The following is a 20,837-nucleotide window of genomic DNA, read 5'->3' on the forward strand; positions in this document are numbered from 1 at the left end:
ACCTAAAAATGCTTGGATACAGGCAGTATTTCTGTGCTTGTATCCAGGAAACGAGGTCAACTATGTCATGGTACAAACCAGCCATGGACCAGTGTACAAACTCAAGGTTGGGATTAAAGCTGTAGCCTTCCAAACCTTTATCATTGACCCCCCGCACCGTCCCGGGAGAATATACTTTAATATTCTTTAACTGTGTTGTATTGAGGACCTGAAATGGTGATTTTAGCACTGAACTGGAAAGACAGTAGATTACCTTAAGGAGGTTGGCAGTAATGCCGGGGGCTCTTCTCTCCTCACTAGCCATGATTCCTCCCTCGGCTAACCCTGAGCCCAGCACTGGGCAGGTGCTGCACATCAGAGCTGCCAGAGTCCTCACAGGCACAGGAACCAGACTTTCTTGAAGACTCAGTTGTCTAAAAAGAAGCTGAATAACTTGAGAATGCATTGAGAAATAATATTCTAGACAACATGTCCATAGGCTGAATCTCCCACTTGTGTGAAATGTCAGCACGAGGTCTACCAGCTACAGAGCAGTGCTTGCTTATCATCTACAGGGTGATCTCCAGCTGGGAGAAATGCAGTCGATGCTGTTACCAACAAGTGTATTATGGCATCTGAGGACTCCTTTATTTGCCTAATTTGAACTGATGCCTACCCACGCTACAATAACCACACACTTCTCCAGGGCACTGCCCTGAATGGTGATCACAATGGCCACTTCAGGAGTGCTTGATGCAGTGGGTGAGGTGGGTACATAACCTGCGGAATCTAAACACACCTCTGCATCCAACACCCAGCAGTCCAGGAAAATAAAACATTGCTGGGTTGTTTTGTGTGCATGTTCTGCTTTATCAATAGTTATCTGCTGATGTTTCCATTAGAGGAAAATTCTAGAAGTGCAGTGTCCCAGGGGCTTCCAGCCGTGCCTGTGAAGACGCTAGCTTCTAAATGAAGCTTTTATTACCCGCCCACTTACATTAGACACATCAAAACAAGTGAGCATGAGACTTCAGGTTCAGGCATCACTGTGAGATCTGTTTATCATTTATTTATTTATTTAAAGGGGAATTTGAACTAATGTGACTCAGTCTTTAGCTCTACTTCTGAAAAAAGCCAGCCACCAGCTCTGTGAGCATGGCAGTCAAGCCCAGTTCTAGTGGCTGAGGATGACTCCTGACACTGCTTTTTTCTCCAGTGACCTGGTCCCACTTTTCCAGCTCCCACTGCTGTGCCTGGGGATGATTACATGGATCTATCCTTTCTGTTTCAGGGTCTATCCTGATATGCTCACTGCAATCCTAACACCATATGTGCTGCGGGCATCTATATTCTTCTGCCCAGCAGTAGAGCACAGACTGAACAGCTGGTGTTCACGGCTGTTGTCTGCGTGGACAGGGATAGTTGGTTGTGTGAAACAGCACCGGCTGTTTCCCGGCTGCTGCAGTACCCTGTAAGCCCCCCTGCAGCCTGCCAGCACTGACGGACGAGACTAACTGTACGTGCATGAAAGTTCAGGAAGTTGGAGACAGCCTGAAGTTTATCAATTCGAGGGAGGGCAGCATTGCTTTGAAAGTGTTTTGTGATTGCTACTGGAATTTGGGGATGGCTGGCGGTAGTTTGGTTTCTGCAGATGTGAACTCAAAGCAGCAGGAAAGGTTAAGAGTTCAAAGTAGTCTGAGAAAGCGAGAAAGAAGGGGAGAGGGCTGTCAAACATTTAAGGGATTGAGAAGACTAACACGGCTTGATCTTGTAGTTTCTTTCATTTACTTGGTACTTTAAAGACATAAAGTGGTAATTGGACTCAGTAAAGTCTCTAGGACATTTTGTCAGTGTCAATCTCATAAGACTCCTCTGCCAGAAGTGGCCCTGGTGCCCTTTTCTTTGTCTCTCTACCTTGCTTGTGTTTGCACAGTGGGAAATGCCTGACCTGCTGTCCTGGTAGAGGAAGTCCTTAGATGAGTGTGGGTGCAGCCAAGGAAGTGGCTATACAAGCTCCTACGTGGTGCCTTACAACCCTGCCTTCACCCTGACCTGGAGGAATCCAGTTCTACCACTAAACATGCGTCTTAGGAAAAGCTGTCTAAAGGTAAAGACAGTTAACCATTGGCATAACTTGCCTTCATGCATCTGGAAATCTCCAGACCAAAGATCTTCAAGAACAGGTTAAACCCACAGGTTAAACCCACAGCAGACATGAATGGTTTAGGTCTAACCAGTTGTCATGGTTTAATTCCAGCCAGCAGCTAACCACTACACAGCCACTTGCTCATTCCCCTCCTCAGTGGGATGGGAGAGGGAATTGGGGAAAAACGTAAAACTTGTAGGTTGAGATAAAGACAGTTTAGTAGGACTGAAAAGGAAGGGAAAATAATAATAATTACAGTAATAAGGATAAAAGATTTAGAATATACAAAACAACTGATGCACAATGCAAATGCTTACCATCAGCCAGTTCCCGAGCAGCCCCACCAGCCAGCTTTCCTCCCAGCTTATATACTGAGCATGACATTATATGGTATGGAATACTCCTTTGGCCAGTTTGGGTCAGCTGTTCTGGCTCTTTCCCCTCCCAACTTCTTGTGCCTCTCCAGCCTTCTCACTGGCAGGTCATGAGAAGCTGAAAAGTCCTTGGTTTAATATAAACACTACTTAGAAAGTATTAAAAACTTCTCTGTGTTATCAGCATTATTCTCATACTAAATCCAAAACACAACACTATACCAGATACGAAGAAGAAAATTAACTCTATCCCAGACATAACCAGGACATTGGTCCTGCAAGAATTTTGGAAAAGGAAGTATAGAATGGTCTCTAAGGCCACTTCATCCCATTTTTCTCCAGTTCTTAACATGTTTTGCAACCCACATAGACCTCCTGTTTGCTAAGATTACCAAGAAAGGCAAAGGCATTTTGTGGAGCATGGACACACAGGCAGATTGGAAATGCAAACCTGTGCCACATGCAGCCACCAAAAATTCACAAAATGGGAACAACTTGCAGTCAGAATTGTTGGAAAGAGACTCGAACCAGCTTGAAATAAAAAATGTGCATGTTCTAATACTAGTCTCTCAAGCCATCCTACCCCCTCTGCTCTGCCTGCCATCTCTGCAAAGGATGAGTGGTTTCTGTCATGGAAATCAGGCACCTTATACATAAAACCAGAAACAGCAGTAACAGTCTCTCCCTGTGACTGCCTAGCCTGGGCAAGAAATGGCCTGACACTCGGAAAGTGCTGGTGGCACGTGTGTGCAGGACCTATAGAGAAAAACAAATCAAAGCAATAACATTTGCATTTATTTCAGGTCCACAGAAGACCCAGTCTCCACTTTGGCCTACAGTATGTCATGAGCACATAAATAACTGCAACTACAACTAGAACCCACTTTTGCTGGGTTGTTTGTTTGTTTTTTGACCAGCTTCCTTTCTGTAATTACACAAGCTGTGCTTCTGCCCACAGGAACTCCCTACTTAGCTTGAACTGCACTTGGTAGAAGGCCATTTCCCAGTTATTCCCATCATGGGAGCTCAGCTCATATGAGACAGTAGAAATCCATTTGGGAGATTCATGGTGGAAACATATGGGTGAATCTTTACCTTCACTAGAGTCTGCAGTTCCCTTTCCTCTCCCTTCCTCCTCCACGCTCCATATTTCTAGCTGGAAGTGGAAACAAGCGTGCCCAAGGACTCTCCTGCAAACAGTGTTCTCACAGTATTCAGTCTTCAAATGGCATCAGTGGTTTTGGGGAGATTTCAGGACAGTCTGTTTATGCACAGCTCTGCCAAATTTCACAGATGTTAGGAAGTTCAAGAATTGTGCCGGGCTCTCTGCAAAATTCCCCATATTTATGGTCCCTACAATGCCTCACAATGCAAAGCTTCCAGACCTGATAAAAAAAAAAAAAAAGAGGACAGAGGAGTGGGGAATCTCACAAGCCATTACTAGTTTTCAACTGAGAAGATTAATCAATCCTATTGTGAACAGTCTGCTTAAGATGGAGCCTCTAGAAGCACAGGCACAACCTTTTTCTATCTGTGCATGGAGGCAATAAAAATCTCAATTTGGAAACCAGTTAGCAGTACAAGTCATTAGGGGAGGTACTAAATGTTGCTGCTTTAATAGCTCACTGATCATTTAATAATGTCACTGCTGCAGAGCATGGTGGCACCATTTGCTCGCTTTTGTTTTGCTTTCTGAAATTCAGGGTCATTCCACTTTCAAGTGAGTCGATTATCTCTCTTTCCCCCTTTTGCCAGACACTGCAAACTGCTTTAAATAATTAGAAAAAGGATGGGTCCTTCAAGTTCACCATCTCTTTTTCATAAGGTCCAGTGTCATTGCTTTGGAAGAGGAAGAGAAGCTGTGGTGGTGGTAAGGATTTGACAAGGGCAAAACAGTTAGCAGCCCCCTCTCATCTTTGATAAGTCCTGTGGGGTCTCTGCCAAGCAGATTGGATCTCTGTTTTTATGTCTCATGTAGAGGACAGCACCTCCATCAGTTTGAAACACTGTGCTGGGTTATTAGCTTATGGAATTCATCCAAGTTTGGTCCTAAACAGGATTTGAAATCATGACCATTCAATACAGAGGCACCACTGACCAGACTCATGCAAGTCTTTTGTTTCAGACATACAGCTTTATATTATCCTAAAGACAGGGAAGGAAAAAAATAGAGAAGGGAGAAAGAGGAGAAGGAAAATGAGACACAAAGAGAAAGATGAATCTTTTTAATAGCTCAAATTAAAAACCAGAAGTGGCTCTTTGTTTGACAAAACTGAATTCTACAGTAAATCTCAGTCCACCAAAACAACAATCCTGTTATTTATGAAAAGAGGGTTATTTTGTCTGGGAGAGTCCCAAATGACTGTGGTCAGCTAGCATACTGTCGGCTTTGTACAATCTCAAGAGAAATATGGATGAGGTTTTCTCGTCTGTTTGTAACAGCTTCCATCAATGGATCAAACCCCTTCTTGACTTGAAGAAGAGCTCTAATGGAAAATGGCATTACATGGATTTAAGCCACTGTGCTATATCACACCCAGCCTGATGAGAACTAGCCCTCTATTTTAGCAGAGCTGGTGTTACCACTTACTTACTTGTTTTGTTTCACAGGGCTCACATTGTTCTCTAATAGAAATGCTGCCCATATCACATCTAATTGGGGGTTCCACTTCAAGCAAAATATAACTGGGGTGATAGAGAGGCTTGGGGTGTGGGGGGAGAGTGATGAAGGAGAGAGGGGCTATTCTATGGCTTTTCACCAATATTTAACATGGTGCAAGTCTGGGTGCTGATGATGCATCCTTCTCCAAGACTGTCCCTCCAAGGAAACAGGGTTCACAAAGGGAGTGTGGGGAAGGGATAGGGCTTACCTTGTCCTCCCTACTGACCTGAGAGAGCAAGACCTGGCCAGGCAAGCTATAAAGTTTCAGACTGTTGGTTTTGCAGGGCTGCAAGGTGCATGTGGGCATGCTTTCTGGGGAGAAACTGCCACTTCCAACAAGAACAGGGCTCGTCATAGCTCCAATGTAAGAACCAGCCCCAGTATGGGAATTACTGATGACAGCCTCTCATGGTACTCAGCAGGTCAAGCTAGAGAAATGCAACCAGACCATCCAGCTTTAAAATCTGTAAATGCCCTGTACACAGCCAGCCTGGAAATAGTAAAGGGACTTGTCTGAAGTAGAGTATTTCCATTCTCAACAGCCTCAGCTCCTGATCACAGATGGGACAGATGCTTTTGGAAATGAAACGTAACAGCAATGACGAGTCTTCATTTTAATTCATCATGTGTGTTATCAGGGAAGGAACTGAGCAGAAAGATCCCTGACTGACTATTTCAGGCTTTCAGGCCTTTTTCCTGAAATGCTTGATTGTGGTAGAAGAAATTACAAAGATGGAAGTTGTGCGCTCTTCTTCCTGAGTAATCAGAGGCCTGTAATTTTCTCTCCTCCTCTGAAAGAGGAGGTTGGAGAACAGGTATCTTGGAGAGCACTGTTTTATCTCTGCCAGAGGGACTGTGCTGAAAAGACAATGCTGCATTTCCCATGAACTCATTTCAATATCAGCTATTGCTTCTGCCCTTCTCGTGAACTAAACTGAAACAGGCAAATCCCAGCTAACACCTGAACACAGGGAACAGAGGGATCTCAAGGCAAGATGGTGGAGCTGCTACCCGGGAGCCAGTGCCAGGACAGAGCCAAGTACCACCGACCCTGCTGGGGTGCTGCTGCTGAAGGGCAGTAGAGACTCAAGGTGAGCAGAGGGGAGTGTGGTGGAGTGTCTGGGTACCCCAATTCTCCCTCTGCAACACAGCAGCACCAGTGAAGGAGCCACTCAACTGAACACATTTTGATACTGATGAAAACCTCCATGCAATACTGAGCTTCAGAGCTGCTACCAAGTGTAGCCATGAAAAGGGAGCACTTAATTCAACATGGGATTCAAGACACACAGACAGGGAAAGGAAAATCTGGCTGTCCGGAGCAAACACGGTAACAGAGAGGAGTGAGATATCTCAGACATTGCCAAAGTAACACTGGAAACACAACAGGGCCACTGCCCATTTTTACCTCTGAATCCACATGCCATTTACCAGCACTATGAGCATGATTTTGCAGGGACATCTCTGCTGTTCCATTATCCTAATGCCATCTTCACATTGCTCCAGTGTAGGTTACATTTTATGCATCTTGAGGTCCCTCTACAACTGTGGGAGATGGAAATGGGCCCTCCTGTAAATGGTAATCTGGCCTAAACTGTAAAATGACAAAAGAAAATGGTTTATTTAATATCTTGACATCACTGACTCCTGATGAGGTTATCTAAAGGAGAGAGGTTAGAACCAAGCTCACAGCTGAAAAATAAAATCCCAGAAAGGGTGAATTTCAGTACCAGTATATTTTAATTAATGAAAATATTGCATCAGCATTGTTCTAAATATTGGTATACTTTAAAAATTATAGACTTAAAACATGATTATAATAGCTTCTATCAAATTGTCCCAAAATTAATTTGGGACTGCCTTTACTAGTCTCATTAATGTCTGACAGGTCTTTATTTAGAGTATCAGGAAAACACTAGGATGAGTCTCTTTTTGCGATTTTAACGTTTTTGATCTTTGCTATTGTTTAATTCTGATCACTTGCCAAATCTGGGAAGGAGCACTTGTGGATTAGCTGACCTCAGCTCTTTGAACAGTCAGTGAAAATTACAGAGCTGATTCTCTCTGATACACCAAAAAGGGACGAGGAGAGGGGAAAAATTTTCAAGTGAAAATTCAGCATCTGCTATCTTCTCCTGTCACTGATGAATGCTGTTAAATTCACAAGGGAAAAACAGCATGAAAACTTAAGTCTTAACAGTTTTTGTTTTCAGCTTGGTTGGAAATGCAACAACAGTACACTACTTTCCAATTCTAATTAAGCCCCCCAAATACATCAGAAAATCATGAGCTGAACTTTTTGGGGATCCTCTTAGTCCCTCACATCTCAGCCCAGAAGCATGACGACATCTTGTTCCATGTCTGACAGTTCCCATTAGACATTCTACTCACGCTTTGTACATAACATTCACCACCACTCAAACAAAATCCGTTTCAAGATAAACGGTAGAAAGAGTGTTTCAACACACCAAAGTGTGGATAAACCATTTTTCATCTCTAAATTGTTGGAAGCTCATGAGTTGTATAAATCATAACTAGGCATCAGTAGTCTGTTGCATTCTGCATTTTCCCTCTTCAGCTGCAGCTTGCATTTTCAGACAGGGCATAGTCAGTAGCTTTGACAAGAGCAATCCTAAAAATAAAAAAATAAGGAATATGATTAAAGAAGAAACATTATCGATTTTAAAATGTGATGACTGTGTGACATAAACCTGCATATAACTGGTTTTAAAGTTTTTGAATAGAGGAAAGGCAAAGAGAATTGCAGGATGCTGACAGTGATTGCAAGACTCTTAATGATTTTTGGGGGACCTGGCTGGGATACCCCAGAATCTTCTGTGTCCAAGTGCAACTATTTCCACTTGGAAACATGGGCACTTGCTGTCCAGTGTCTAAGCAGATGCAGAGGACCTCCTGGAAGCTACCTTATATCACCCATCTGAAAAAGGACTCAGTCCAGTGGCTATTAGATGGTTTCAGTCAAGATGCCTCTTCTTAAGGACTTGCTCAAAGACCCACTGGATTTCTCCTGCCTTCAGTCAGTCTTTGATAGGTCCCATCAAGACAAGGCAACACCTGCATTTGTAGTGGGCAAAATGCAGGGAAGAGACATCTTATCCCCAGGAATTGGCTTAGCTCCTCTCTCAGACTGTCCTGGGAAGAAAAAGGACCACAACCTCAGAGGCTGTACCTTTAAAAACACTTGCAGTCACCAAGTAATAGTCATGCTTCAGTGTGTTCAACATTTTGGCTGAGCTCAGTACAAAGTGCAGTGATTTAAAGCTGGGAGATCAGGCGGGATTCAGCAAATTCAGAATTATTTATTTCTTTAGAGGAGAAAGTCTGGCTACAGATTATTTACTGCAAATGGGTCTGTTTGGGGGAGGGGATGAAGGTGAGAGGGTAGAGAAGGGGCAAATTGATTGATTGAAATTTTTCAATTAAAACAGCAGTTTTTAAAAAAGATTTAAGGCCTTATTGAAAAGTGGGAAATAATTCAGGAGTCTGGAGCCCTGCTAAGTGCAGATCATAGAGATGAGAATGGGAGAAAAAGAAAAGAAAATTTTATTCTGTGGGAGAATAGAGGGAAGAAAAAAAAAGGAAGAAAAAATATCATTATCTTTGTTTCTTCAGCTATGTTAATATAGTTCTTTCCCTGAGTTATCTCTCATATCTGCAAGTATTGATTCAGAATAAGGCACTGTGGTGCAGGCTGCATGCAACAGAAAGCTCTGCTGGGAGTGGCACATTTCCAGGGCTGTAAGAGCACAAAAAAGCTCTGGGGCTTGGTTTTGGAATGGGAACTATGCCTGGCCAAACCAGAGACAGGGCACCTGCCTTCTCTGCAAGGACCAGGCTGGGCTGGGGTGGCAGAGCAGGTCCAGCTCAAGGGATGAATCAATGATGAAATTGTCCTTGGGTGCTTTGCTTGGGATTAAGTAGCACTAAAGGATGAGAGTACAACGAGAGTTAAATGAAGTAAAATAAGAAATAAGGGGCATCAGCTCATGAACTCAGAGACCTCATATCTGCTTACATTGTTGACTCAGACTCAAGGGTCAATGCCACACTTAAGCTCAGGCTATCTGCTGCAGTGGGGTTTCCTCCCCAAAGCAGGGACACATGAGTGGGCCAAAGCTCTCTTCACATCAACTGGACACACCTCATCGGTAGGCTGTCACTCCAGAGTGGTGTTGGTGAATGGGAAGAAGAAAATTAGAGCTGTTACTAGTAGGTAGAGAAACTAATGCTATTTTTGTCTTTGCAGGGAAGGAGTAAAATATTACTATAATCTCCACATACACTCCCAATTAATTGCCTCTTTGCTATTATAATTCCCATTCTCAGATAAATTTAGCTTTTTCTAAAACCTTTGATTTTTCCTTTGTGTTTTAAATTCAAGCTGGAATGCAGTGATAAGACACTACACATACATATATATTTAATCTATGCACACACAAATATAGTTATATATAGTCCCTGCCACATATAACACTCCTCTGACTGCTGTCACAAAGCCCTTGTTAAAAAAGCTGCTCACCCAAGCTGGCTTGTTTTCCTACATCATGTCCCCCAGGGAAAGGCTGCTGGCAGTAGTGGATCTGTGTCCAGATAAAGATGCTGGAAAGGTCTGCAGCTCTCCCATTCTCCACTGCCTGTCTCTTCTCCCCATTTCTCTAATGGGGTGGGAACAAACCATTGCCAAACTTCAGATCCAGCAACTCCTCTCATTGAAATAACAGCCAACTATGCTGAAGTGGCTGGAAGTACACAACTGTACAGTCAATGTAGGAGGGGCCCTTGATTTATAAAAGAGGCACCTCAAAGCAAGCGCTTGTGAGGGGATTTGCCATTAACTGGTGGGCCAGCCTTAGAATCACTGCTTTTTCCTGGTGAAAATAGCTTTTGTAACAACATGCTTGTGACCATAATTTAACCAGCAACCTCTGGAGTTTATAGAATCACAGAATGGTTTGGGTTGGAAGAGACCTTAAAGACCACCTACCTCCAGCCCCCCTGCCATGGGCAGGGACACCTTCCACTAGACCCGGTTGCTCAAAGCCCCGTCCAACCTGGCCTTGAACCCTTCCAGGGCGGGGGCAGCCACAGCTGCTCTGGGCACCCTGTGCCAGTGCCTCAACACCCTCACAGGAAAGAATTTTTTCCTTATATCTAAATCTACCCTCTTTTGGTTTAAAACCGTTACCCCTTATCTTATCACTACATTCTCTAATAAAGAGTCCCTCCCCAGCTTTCCTGTAGCCCCCTTTAAGCACTGGAAGGCCACTGTAAGGTCTCTCCGGAGCCTTCTCTTCTCCAGGCTGAACAACCCCAATTCTCTCAGCTTGTCCTCATAAGGGAAGTGCTCCAGCCCCCTATCATCTTTGTGGCCTTTTGTTTTGTTTGTTTTTGTAAACCCAGTTCTTTTATATGACTTATTTACCGCTCAGGTGACACAGCAGCACCAACCTCTGCATGACCTGGAGAGAGTTCCTCCTTCTCAGATTCACTTCTGACACTCACCAGGGAATATTCACCCGCGGATGCCAAAGGATGTTTGCTGCAGCTGCAGACCCTGATGAAGAGGGCTGGGATTGACTGACTCTCTTCACTGAGCAGCCATCTCTAGTCACTGCAAAGCCAGATGGCTGAGCTCCCAGCTGCATCCCAGGCTCTTGTGAGAAGCAGTGTTTGGCTGTGGAGTCACAAAGCTGAGTTAGACTCTGCCACTCCTGAAGCTGGTTTGTCTGGGGACTTTAAGAGGTTTGGAAAGGATGAAGTCCCAAAAGCCTGAGGAGGAAAAACTGAAAAGATTTATGGACTTTGGACCACGGAATAGTGAAGAGAGAGAGAGTGTACAAGTAGAACAGGATAAACTTTTCTGCATCTGTTGAGGTGATGGAACAAGAAACAATGGCCTTAATTTACAATAAAACAGATTGAGATCAGATTTGGGGGGAAGCTTTCCAGCAATAAGACTAGTGAAGCACTAGAAAAATATCTTCTGGGGAGACTGCAGCATCCCCAGCTTAAGACAGAATTAGGAAAACATCTATCAGGGGAGGAGAAAATAGAACTGATACTGTTTGAGGACAAAGGGGTGGGCGTAGGGTTGCCCCTGTAACTCAATTCTTTAGGTTCAGATTTTGTTGTATAGTAGCACTTTCCACTGGGGTTTTTCTCAGTCCTTGGCAAGGCAGATATGACAAGTCTTTGCTTCTTTTGCATTGCCAGGAATAAGAGTAAGGGGCACAAATTCACCCCTTTGTAGCCCACAAGCCACAGAAGACCACCATAACCATATCAACGCTCACCACTATGGCCTGTGGTTGAAAATTCAGGTCCTCCTTAAAGACACTATGTACTACCATCTTCAGATGGACTGAATCCCAAGTCTCCTGCCCCACATTCATCTGCTCCTTACTTCTGAATTCAAACACTGTTCCTTAAAAGCCTCTCTGCCTTTTTCTGCTAATTAAAATATTGGTTGCACTCTAGCTTGCTTTTCCAAGAGGTCTGGACAGCATTGCAGGCAGTTCAGACAAACAAACAACCAAACAAACAGAATCCATTAGGAACTGCCACTGCTGACTGTCGCCCTTTCGCATACATCACATTGAAAAGGTTAATGCTTCCCAAAAGGGGTGGAAGAGACGGGTGGAGGGGAAGGGCAGGAGGGATCCAATCCTGTGAGGACCAGATGTCAAAGCTGCTCAATACAGCACAGAATGGGCTCCCCCACGAGTAAGGCAATTGCCCATCCCTTGGCAAAGCTTCCCTTTGAGGGATCTATAATTTATTAGGGAAGGTGGAGTGCTGAATAAATTGTGCACAGAGATGAAGCAGTGATGATCGCTAACTCAAATCCCTAGGAGCTTAGCATTTTCAATCTTTAGCTCCCATTTGCGTCCCCCTGGTCCCTACTAAGTGAGCAAGCCAAAGAGCTGAATATCGACAAAACATAATGAGCTCATTGAGATCTAAGCATTGCAATTAGCAGGGTGGAATGGAGCAGAGGGGCTGGGAGGCAGACTGTAATTATTTATAATGTTGATAATCACTTACATGTAGTTAAAAATATAAATACATCCCAATGCTTGATGGCATTAACTACCCTTCAATTAGCTCTATGCCCAATAAGTAAGCGATACCCAAGTACTTACAGGAGAAAGGCTAAAGGCCTCTGTCTTGTGTCTGTACTCACCAGGAACTACAATATGTTGGTGTGGGTGGGTGGAAGATGAGTATTTAAAGGAGTTACCATCATGGTAACTCCCATCACTAGCTGTTGTTTCTAATGGAGTTGTGGAGAAGGACAGCTCAGACACATGGCTCATGTTCATAGTGGTGGATCACCCTCTGCCACCTCCATTCATAAATTTCATAAATCCCATATTTTGGATATCTCCACGGGTTTTCACCCAGATGACCAGAATCTGATTGAGTCAGGGGATACCAGTACAGAGAGCTCCACCAGAAGTGAAGAGCACTTTGTTGTGTGACAGGCTGGTATCTACGCTGCAGTCACAAAAGTAACCATGGTGTATTACAGTGCTACTTGAACAATCTTTAGAAGCACTCAAACTACAGCATCATGTGTCTGTGAACAGCTCACCTCATGCTGTTTCTCCGTGCCTAAGCCAGCTTGTTTAAAAATAGCCTGAGTACCACTGAGTATGAGTGCTACAGATATTTCCCTGCTCCTGAAGATTTTGACTGAAGCAACTCTTCCACAAAGTCATCCAGATGGACAATCAAATCACGTTCCTTTCTTGCAATATCCCATCTCTTTGTGGATATTGAATCAAAATGTCTCTTTTACCAAAATGTAAGAGACATTATGAATGAGTTGGTCCAAATACAGTCATGTTTTACCAGCCAGAGGGGAGAACAAACAGTGGAAAGCAGCAACTTGAAGTGTGGGCAAGCTCTCAGGGAAGAGAACTGATCTGAAGATCAAAACCACACCTTCACCTAAACAGTAATCAGAAGTGACCCTTATCATCTCCACAGTATACTTCATTAGTGTGAAAGTAAAGTGTAAGTTGAGTTTTAATGGGAAAACAGGTAAGAGTGAAACCATAAGGGAGGGGGAGATTACATCAAGAAGACAGACATTTTGGTGTGGGGAGTAGGTAAAACCCCAATCTGTCTGTACCATTGATTTCCTTCCAGGTGAAGGAAGCATTTAACACACTGAGGTTAAACTTGGACCCTTCTCAGTGCAAATGTGCAGAAAGGGAAGCAGTGGATAAATGGTCACCAGAGTTTAGTGAGGGAGCTTAAGGAAAACATGGAAAATGTGGAAAGAAAAAAAGAAAGAAAGGAAAAAGAAAGAGAGAACAGAAGCAGACTGTATTGCAGTTAAAAAAAGCTCTGAGAAAATACAGGCAGTGTTCAGTGAAACCAAAAGGGAATAAAGCAAAACCAGAGTAAATGGAAATTGTTCAAGGATAATCGAATGTATGTCCAAGCACTTGTGTTTGCCAGCTAGCAATAAATGCACTGCCTGAAAAAGCAAGCCAGTATCGGCAAAGGGAGGAAGTGCAAAAAGCAATCAAGGGGAAGCAAGAAGCATATACAAGCGGGGCTGGAGTGCTGCAGGGAATAGGAACAGGAGATGAGGGACAACAGGTTAGAGAATGAAGCTGTGAAGCTGGAAATGAGGCAGAACTATGTATCTTGAACTGCATTCAAATAAGGCCCTTAGGCCTACCTTGAGCATGCTGGAAACCTGAAGGAAAGGCAGCTGGACCACACTGTAAGGGCCTGGCAGTGATTGGGAGAGTTGTTGTGTTTGGGACTGTGTTCTGGTAGAATAACCATTCAGTTTAGTAAAAAAGTATGGGAAATCAGTCCTTGCTCTGAGTATGACTTTGTAGGGACTGAAGCAGCTAACAGAAATATAGCTGAGCTATTCTAGCAGCCAAAGAGCAGAGAAAGCAGAAAGGGCAGGGAATTTCTGTCCTGTCTAGAAAAAAAAAAAACAAACCAAAACACAGAGAGCAGGAATAAAGGATTCTTTCACAAAAAAATACCAAACCAGGTCAGACCAAACCTAACCTACTCCAACAGCCTGTCTTTGTCACCAGCCAGTGTTCAAAGGAAGAATGTAAGATATATTCTGAGTGAAGAGATCCTTCTCCTGGTAAGAGGAGCTGTATTGCTACCTCATCGAGGTGCTGTCCCTGACCTGAGCAATTCAGTTAACTGACCCAATTAGCTTGGGCACAGGACTGGACAAACATGGCTCAGCCATTTTCAGCACCAGTTTCCTCTCTCTGTTGCCAGGAAAGCCTACCAAGATCCAAAAGGAACACCACACAGGCTTGACTTCAAGTACTGAGCCAGGAGCAACATGCGCTACATTTTCTTTTAAGTGGTGTTCCCAAATGCAAAAATTAATGCAGAACTTATGAGGCATAAAGAGCTGATCACAACAACAAATAAAACAATACCTGACAATAATAAAAACCTTTCAAAGGTTGCCAGGCTCCTCCATTTGTAGATTAAAATCAAAGTGCAAAAGGGGGATGTGGTGTTTGTAACCCCCACCAAGGAAATGCAGAAGCAGAAACAAGAAAACGAACCATTTCCTCACTTGGTCCATAAGAACATGCCTGTCCTTGGTCAAGCTGATTCTTGTGTGAGAGGAGACGGCCTAGACACACGGTCTGGTGAGGAGACCGTGAAGAGCATAGCATTAAAAATCTTTCCCCAAAGATTTTCTAGGAGAAAATCCCTGTGCTTCAGCTACATTCATGCTCGCTGTACTTTTCCCTTCTTGCAAGAAACCACTGTTCCTCTGGCTCACCTCTCACAACCACAAAGTGGTACCTCACCCACGTTCAGCCAATGCAGACACAGGAAAATAAACCCATGGGAGAGGAGAGCCCACTTGAAGCAGATCACCCATGAAGTACATAACTCCCATGAAGAACGGCTTGCAATTGAACAACCACCCAAGAATTGCTTGGCAAAGTAACTTTGAGCTGATGTAGCTGAGAAAATGTGGGTCTGTTTGCAGATCATTTGTCAGGCAGAAGAGTATGCAAGACTGATCAGAGAAGACAAGAGCTGTCAGAGGAGCCACAGCGTGCCCCATTGCTGAAAGGGCACAAGAACTAAGACTTGGCCTTTATTTAGGCCCTTCTCATCCCCTCAACCTACACTTTTTTGCTTTTCCAGAAACATTTGAGCTGATTGCAATTTTTTTTTTTCATTTATTATTAGGTGCTTTTTGTTTTCCGAAGTGGGTCTTTTCAAAGAAGGACATGTATTAGTAACAACTACTATTTAAAATATGGAGAGAAAATTAAACCTAGACCCATTTCCGGTCTTGCAACATGGAAACAACCTCAGTATTTCAATGTTTTCATTGCTACAAGGTTTTCTCTCTTATGCAACCAGATCAACTCTAATTAGTTCTGACTCAAGCATCTGCTTTAGCAACACCTGATCTACAAGCCAGGGAAACAACAGAGACTCTCCTACTTATTTCAGTGTGCTCTGGAGAAGTTTCCCGTTGGATTAACCAGTAAATCCAGTCAAAAACCTAGAGAACAAGGGTGAAAGTAATTCAGGCTCCCCCAAAAGGAGTGAAGAGATTCTGGCAAGCAAAATCTGAAGGTGGGAAGGTGTCTAGGTCAACACCCTTTCACTTGCCTGTGACTCTTGTAGTAACCTGATGTACATTAGATCAATTTATGACAGAAGGAGCCAACTCAGACGAGCCCACAGTGGCTCCACAGCCCTGCTATTCTTGTCCCAAGAGCCTGATTCATTTATTGCCCTGTTTTGCATGCATGTTAAAATCCCCTTTATTCTTCTCTGTGCTGCTGTTGCCTTTGATTGTACAGAAGGGATTTCTAAATGCTTATTTACTACCATCCTCTTATAATTCCTGTATCTTGGAAGAAAGACAGACCAGTTCATTTTGAAGCAGGACGTTCATCTTTTCGACGGCTAGCATAGACTGGGGCATCGATAAATTAAGGGTTCTAGGGATTTAATTGCTTGGAACAAGGTTGGCTAACTTTATGACTAAATGGGAACTAATCTTCTAGCAGACAGACTGGAGCTGGGTTACATTTGTACTCAGTGAGTTTGGGCTGTGAAAATGAAAAATTGATGATGATAATAATAATACAAACAGGGACGCCTAACGGAAAAGGAAAAAGGAGTTTTTTCTCCCTAAAGAAAATGTACACAGGCTCTGTTAGATCTGAAATGATATCTCCCTCAACCTCTTTTCTTTGTGAAAATCACTACTTCTGAAACAGAAATTCTAGTGAAGGAAAGATCCTATTATCAGCAGCAGTCACATTTCACAGCAATGTGATTAACTGCCGGTCACATGGTCCCCTCGCTCACCACTTGTAGACAGCTCAATAATTTTAACGAGGAAAGAAGAGCGTCTTTCTCCTTCTTCCTTCTTTCTTTCCCCTCCCCCTTCCCTTTTTTCTTTCTTTCTTCCCCTCCCCTCTCCCCCTTCAGACTTCCTTTACAAGGCAGGCAGTTGAAGCTGACCCTTAAGGAAAACCCCACTGGGACCTGGATATCACTTATCAAGTCTAAATATGCTGTCCTGGTCCAGGTTGATGTGAAGTGCAGCAGGCACATCTCAGAAAACTCCCCCTTTCAGAACAAAACCAGTCACCTTGGCCAGGAAATGTACTACCTCCATCACAGTCACACTTCAATCACCAGCCTCTCCCTTGTCTCAGCTCCTGTCCTTGGTTTGGAGTATTTACAGCCCATCTGTCTGTCTCAAACACACTTCTCACTCAAGAGGGAAATTAATCTCTCCTTCTCTCCCCTCTCTGCTTTCTCTCTCCTTCTCCCTCCCCCTTCCCCCAACACTTGCAATTTGCCATGAACAGCTTCCCTTTTCTCATCTAAAATTCTAGATGACTTTGAAAATTGACTGCACCCACACACCTGGGCACGGCGAGAGATAATTGATTGCATTTTTATTTCGTCTCTTCCCTAAACTGTTTTCCTTGCTAATGGCCAGTCCTCTACATTTTTTTTTTTTTTTTTTTTTTAAAAAAACCTGATACTCTGTATGAGGGACTGAGGGAAAGGAAGAAATAACCAGCTGCTGAATATTGTCTCTTCTGTCTCTCTAAGGAATTAAAAGCTCAGTGAGTGATGAGGGTCTTGCCTGGAGATGGATCAGATCTCACAGGGTTCAGGTGATAGAAAGCTTTGCAGGCAGACTCTCTGGGGCTTTGCAAAGGGGCATGTCCTGTGGCACTGTTAAAAGCAAGAGCTGCACTGACAATAACTACAGGCACCTCCACATCTTCCTGTGTCACGGTCAAGACTTAAGTGACTCACAGCTTCTGCACCCTCCCTCCAAACGGAGCAGGCTCCCTATTTTACAAGCAGGGAAACTGAGGCACAGTGAAGAAGGGTGACTTCTATGAAATCTCATGAGATGGGAGGCACCACAACTGGCAAAGCACAGGGCTAGGAGTTGAGACACCTTGCTTTTATGCGCAGATTGTCCACTTTGGTATCAAGTAAGGACAGAAAAAACAAAACATTGAGATATGGACATTGACTTTGGTTTCTAAAGCTGAATGAAGGCTCTTAAAAAAACAGCCAGATTCCTCAGGTAAAATACTGTTTGTAATGTCTCTGACTCAGTTTCCCCATGACAGTAGTAAAAGTCCAGATTGTGAATCTATCATCGTCGGGAATCGGTGGCAGCTCTCTTAGGCCTTTCAGGGTGAAAGACTATTACTAGTACGTTTTTTCCCAGCAAAACCCTGCTTCTTCTCATATCCTCTTCATATGGAAGACTAAAAGATGCATCAATATTTGTTAATTTGATGAATGACTCAAAAAAAAACCATAAAGGCAGCCCTTCTGAATAGCCCACAAGCCAGGGCACAAGAGGCTGGGAGCAAAGGACAAACACAGGAGTGAGGTAGAAACCAAAAAACGCAACTAGAATTGCTCTAACGCATATGCAAATCTAACTACAGAGTCTCAGTAGAGACTACGGAGACTCAGATTAGGATGCAGGGATATGGGATGGGTTTCACAGGAGGAGCGAAATGGAATTGGTGAAGTAAAGTCATCAGTTGAACTGAAAAGGCATATGCTGGTTAGGTGAATACTTCCCACTTGCCTCTACCTCCTTCAAGTTTTTCTTCTTAATAAGTAAAAGTTGTTCTTGCTGAGCGGGGACTCTTACTGCAGGAATGTGCTGAGGGAAAAGCACAAGTTTCTGAGGTGTGTTGGGGCAGTGCATCTGCAGCTGAAGGCCCGGCAAGATCAGTCTGGAGACAGATGGCAACTCAGGAGAAGCCACCTTTCAAATGATACACAGTCATTTGACCCTCAAATCCTGACAGACAGGTTCTGTGTATCCAGATTGCCTGGAGCAACTGAACACACCCCTGGGCAAACTCACATTTATATCCTACAAAACCAGTAATAACTGAAAAAAAAAAAAAAAAAAAAGGCCACAGTCTATGGTTTATGGGAGATCATGAGCATTTCTCTTTGATAGTCTACGTCTAGATATGCAAGGAATAGAAATGGGGCTGCCGAGGAGAAGGGAGGAAAAGGGCTGGTTTCAAATCTGCAGTATGAATTTACCTCTGCTTTCCATGACCAGCAAGACCCTGGCACTAAAACCAGCCTTCAGCTTAATCCTATACCTGGGAGCTCAAGATTGAGGAAAAAGTTGAGAGAATTTGCAGTTGTACAAGATTTCTGCAGTGTAAGGTGTAACTTGATTTTCCCAGATTACTTGCCAAAACCTATTTTGCTACTATGCAGTTTAAAATATACCCTGTTCTTTAGTTTCCTTTCATGTTTACACATCAAAACTTCATCAAAAAGAAACTTATTCTCTGTCCATGGCTACAACCTGTCCAGCAAATTGTGAGTTTGCACTTATGTGGGCTAAGTCAATTTACCTCAAGTCTCATAAGTCCAAAACTACTCCAACATTTTACTAATCTGTAACAGACAGAAACATCCTTCACTTCTAACCTTTCCAGCACAGATCAGCTGATTACATACATCAAATACTGGTGTCAGAGATGAGCGAGAGCAGGAACAGTGGGAAATAAGATTTGTCTCCCATCTTCATTTAATTTTTGTGATCAAAATGTTTCAAAACCCAGTTATGTCCAAGGATGTCCTCAGGTTGGATTAGGGTGTCAGGCAGAAACTGGACCCTTCTATTCTCTTAGCCCATCGCAGAAAACCCAAAAGGACAGGATGATGCTTCCAGGAAAGCAGGACAGTTTCCTAAAGAGCTCTTCCTGGGCATGTATCTCTAAAAGATTTTAAGGCAAGACTTACCCAACAATAGCATTTAGAGGAGGGTAGATGATATTTTTAGGGACAATATAGGTTTGTTTGAACTATTCATCTTGTCTATACAAAACTGTTTTCTCTTCTATTTCAGTAAGTACATAGTTCCTCTCCAGTTTTATACTCTTAGATGTTTATATAACCTTCACTCAGGGATCACAGATTTAAGCATAAACATGTTTGATCCTTTCCTTTCACCTCTTCCATGAATTTCTGTAACTACAAGAATGGAGAAGCACTCCCCCAAGGCAAGCTCCCCTCTCATCAGCTTTCATTGACCTCAGGTCACAACCTCTAGCTTTGCCAAATGTGTGCAAACACAAAATTTGTACAGGGCTGCAGCCCAATTCTGTTTTAACATTCCCTTTAAAAGTCAAACCTTCTTGTTATTTATTGTCAGTCTTGAGACAAAAGCAACAATAACCATTTCTGGTGTGCTGACCTGCTGCAACCTGCTCAGCTTTCTTGGCTACCCCCATCATAAAAACCATTTCCAGAGCTGGTGACTGTCAACAAGAGTTAACTTTTATTGGCCCTACACAGCTCTATTCTCAGAGATGCCTGATGGCCAACAATTGGCAAGTTCTCTATTTGCTAATTGGAGATCAACCTCCCTTTTTCTGGGCGCTCCATTAATAGGCACTACTGAGCAAAAGGAGGAAGAGATCCAAATCCCAGCCTAGTGGGAAGCCTTCCTCTGTGTCCAGCAGGCCCTGGATCATGCTTCTAACCAGGTAGTAATTACTTGAAAAGAAATACCTGTTGTAATCTTTGGAGCTAGCATAGGGCAGAGAATCATTCACAAGTGTTAACCCTGGTACCAGTCTGCCAGCCGCTCACCTCCTTTCCTGCCTTACACCATTATTTTGAGAGTCAGCCATCTCCAACTCAGGTACTGGGTATGACCTTCTGCACTTCTGTGGGAAAAGAAAATCTTAAATTTGAAACCCAAAAGATTTAATCTCCTATGAGCTATATGCCTCTGACTGTCTCAGCAAAGGTTTGTGTCTTTGCAGTCAGGCTGTTTTTTTCTTTTTTTTTTCTTTTTTTTTTTTTTTTTTTAATGAATACTTTTCATACAAGAGAGGAAATGTAACAAACAAACCATTTAATTAGCAGGTATTGCAGAAAGAAAGAGAACAGCAATGCTATAGAGAGTGACTGTATTTTCCTTTCATTAATTTCACACAGACAGAAGTGTTAGTGACAGCAACAGAAGTAATTCCTGAAAGAATAATTAAAAAACAAAACAAAACAAAAAATCTTAAAAGTATCTGTTTATAGGCAGCTTGCAAAATGAGCAAGGCCCTACTTGGCCCAGATAGTATTTGATCTT

At 43.2% G+C, this 20,837-nt stretch overlaps 1 protein-coding gene across 4 annotated transcripts in view; it reads right to left on the reverse strand.

Moving 5' to 3' along the window:
- Positions 1-20,837, reverse strand: part of BEND5 (BEN domain containing 5) — a 960,999-nt gene that overhangs the window by 13,427 nt on the left and 926,735 nt on the right. The gene's annotated exons all lie outside the window — the stretch shown is intronic.

Source organism: Tyto alba, unplaced genomic scaffold (assembly GCF_018691265.1).
Source record: "Tyto alba isolate M040663 unplaced genomic scaffold, T.alba_DEE_v4.0 Super-Scaffold_1000006, whole genome shotgun sequence".
Taxonomy (NCBI): Eukaryota; Metazoa; Chordata; class Aves; order Strigiformes; family Tytonidae; genus Tyto; species Tyto alba.